Below are 3,670 nucleotides of genomic sequence, written 5' to 3'. Positions count from 1 at the left end.
GAGTGGCCGCTCTCCGGGCGCGGCCTGCGGCTGTAGTAAGGGGTGGCAACGACGGCGGGGATAAGCCTCCTCTCGCCTCAGCCGGCCCCGGAGCGGGCCAGGCCTCCGCCCCCCCACCCTCAGGCCGGCGGCGCGGAGGACAGTGGACCCGGACGTCCAGTGCCGGCCGCTGTCGCCTTATTGCCACAGCTCCGGCAGCTCACGCTCGCGGTCGTCGCCGCCGCCACGTTTGGACGTCACCGCGCATGCGCGATATCCGGGTAACACCACCCCCCTCGCCACCACAGCCGAGCGCCTCCGCGCCTCTTCGTCACACGCTGCTACTGCGCCTGCGCGCCCGCCGCCCCGCAATAGCTGTGCCGCCGGCAGCCGGAGAACAGGACAGGCGGGCACAATGGGGATTTCATTTTATGGTTGGCGTCCGGTGGCGGTGGCGGCGCGCCGGGCGAGGCAGGCAGCCCTCCTGCGACCACAAGCGCGGCCCCAAAAATAAACAGGCCCGAAAATGCAAGCCCAGCAAATACACAGGGCTGCAAAAGTAACCCTTATAAATGTCATGGCTGGGCTTCGCGAACGAAGATTTGGGAAAGGTCTCTACCCACGTTTGTCACAAGAGCGCTGGTGGCTAAAAAGGCCAATACGAGAAAGGCATGTCCGGTTGCAAAAGGCACAGCAGAAAGACTCCTTAGGTGGTAAATTCTGCAAGGCACGATTCTTTCTGCATTGCCTTTTCTCCTCGAGAGTGATCCTGTGTGCGTTCTCAAATGCATCAGCAGCGTTATAGATAGTGTGTCTCCAGGTCTCCCGATTGGAGGCCAGAGTAGACCAGTTACGGTGATCAATATGGCCAAGGCTGAGATGTTGTTTCAGGGAGTCCTTGTATCTTTTCTTCGGGGCTCCTCTCTTGCGGCAGCCGGTGGCAAGTTCACCGTAAAGCAAGATCTTAGGGAGGCGGTGGTCCTTCATCCTCGAGACGTGCCATGCCCAGCGCAACTGTGTTCTCAGCAACATGGCCTCAATACTTGTGACTGCTGCTTATTCTAGAACAGATGTATTAGTCACATAATCTGACCAGTGGATGTTTAGGATCGTACGGAGGCAGCGTTGATGGAAGCGTTCTAGGAGTCGCAGGTGGTGGCGGTAGATGACCCATGATTCAGATCCATATAAGAGAATAGACAGCACTATGGCTCTGTAAACACTGATCTTTGTACTTTTCTTCAGGTGTTTATTTCGCCAAACTCTTTTATGAAGCTTTCTGAAGGTACTATATGCCTTTGCTAACCTGTTGTCTATCTCTCCGTCAATCTTACCATATCACCATTGGCGAATCAGTGCTCAAATCAGTCCAGCAGTTTAATTACCTAGGTAACCCCTATAAATGTATGGCCACGGAAATTCAACCCCCAAAAGTGTAAAGCCCTGCAAACGCAACCCCAACAAATGCACAGCCCCATAAATGCAATCCCAAGTGCAAAATTCCACAAATCAATCCTAGAATGGTTTGTGTTGGAGGATACCTCAAAGCTCATATAGTGATTCACAGAAATCCTTAAACAATATATATATATAAAGCACACCTTTTATTACGGCCGGGAAGATGCAGGGGGGTTTCGCCCCCCCCGTGCATGTCTGCTGAGAATAGAAACAGAACAGCTTTTTATACATTTGGAAGAAGTGAGTTTCAAAAATTATCTATCCTATACACTCTGAAAATTGGTATGAAGTCTGCCTTATCTAAGTAGACATCCAGTTACTTATTCCCTATTTTTCTTACTACAGAGTAGTTACATAAAGCTTTATCATTTCAAGCAGCTATTTTCCCCCCACCCCTCTCCTGTCTCCCTTGCAGTGCTATGTGCTAAAAGCCTTTCTTTTCCCACTTTCCCTGTCGGTCCCTTATCTTATTTGTTTATGTAAGCTAGTTCCCCTTTATCTTAACTGCCGACAATTGGGCAGGTTTCTATTTGCAAGCGGTTATGATTTGCAAAGTCATATTCATGCTAACTTTCAACTAACATGGCTAAATTTTTATTTTATTTTGTTTTGTCTTTATTACGCCCAACCCCCCCCAGAGGGAAAAGGAGGAGGGCCCCCACGAACCTGGGAGGGGGGGGAAGGGCAGCTGAAACCATGACACCAGGGCAGATGCTGCCATTCAGACAGATCCTCTTTCCTTTCTGAGTTTCCATAGGCAATTGCTGCAGTCAGGAATACGCTCAGACAGCAATTAAGCAGGGAAAGGCACTTGGCATAAGGTACAAGGCAAGGCACAAGGCAACTTTATTGCGATAGGTTACAGATATTTATACTCTCCACACAACACACGTCAACTTGTTATTGGTACCTTCATGTAAACATACATCAGGCCATACACATGTCAACCTACTATTGGTACTCCTGTTCACGTGCCTAAACTCATCTTTTGATAGGTGGTCAACACTTCTTCGCATGCTGGCAAATCTCAAAAACAGCACCTGTTATTTACAACAGTTTTTCTCCTTATCTGCTTTCTCATTCTGGATTGTTTACATTCTTTACAACTTCACAGCTGCAACTGCTCAAATTCAAGGCCTACCATTCAGTCGTTTCCCACAGGCAATAGTTAGTAACATTTATGTATTTGCCATCTAACAGGCTAAAGATTAATATTTCTTAACCTGTCATCCTGAAGTACAAAAATGCATTTACTGGGTCCTGAGTGCAACACATATGAGATAGATAAAAATTAAATTCTAGCATTTCAGAAATTCTAACAAAAATTCGCTACTGGCTGCATGACTGTCATGGTTTAGAGCCCAAAATCCAATTCCTGATTCTTAGTCCCCCTCCCACATCTCAACCCAGTGTGAGATGGGTTTCCCAGACAAAAACACAAGACTCAATATGGGGGGAAGGGAATTATATTACAAGACTGTACAAATAAATAAATACTATAATACACTACATATGATCTTAACTCTATCTCTACCATGACATATAATATTTACAATGGGCCAAATCTCTTCTCCCTTCCAAATAAAAGTCCAGGAGGGAAGAAGAAGAAAAGACCCCTTCCAGTCTCTGAGCAGCAGTTCTCTCTAGAGCAGCAGTGTCTCTCTCTTCCAATGCAGCAGTTGCAGTTGGATCTTTGCCAATGCACACAAGGGAGGCCTCCAAGCCTCTCTCGGCCGCCCGATGCAAACGAAGAGTCTTTCCGTGGGCTGCATTACCCCAGACAAAGGTTGCTCCACCACGGTCATGTCGACGAAGTGCAGAAGCCTTCGTGATGGTCTGGTATCTTCAGGGGATCCAAGCCCCTTTGCAGAGCTTCTGTGCTCTGCCTCAAGATGGCTGCTAGCTTCTCTGAAGCTTAGCAGCAGTGGGGGGCGAAGGTCACCCCACACACACACACACACACATTCCTTTGGCCGTCCTGGCTGAGCTCTCAGGACAGTCTGAGCTTCTTAAGCTCCTCTCTGCAGTGCATACTGCACTCCAAGACTCTTTCAAGTGAGTCCATCTTCCTCCTCTCTCTCGGAGGGAGGGGGCTGTGGGAGCAGCTCCGGGATTCTCTGGGAAGCAGACCCTGTTGTCAAGTTTCGGAGACTTGGCAGGAAGCCAGCTCCAAACTTGCACAATGACACACTCACACCTCTGGATAATCAGACCTCTGGATAATCAGCTGGAT

Source organism: Neopelma chrysocephalum, unplaced genomic scaffold (genome assembly GCF_003984885.1).
Source record: "Neopelma chrysocephalum unplaced genomic scaffold, ASM398488v2 Primary Assembly neopelma1_96532, whole genome shotgun sequence".
NCBI classification, from domain to species: Eukaryota; Metazoa; Chordata; class Aves; order Passeriformes; family Pipridae; genus Neopelma; species Neopelma chrysocephalum.
Note: the sequence above shows the minus strand (reverse complement) of the source record.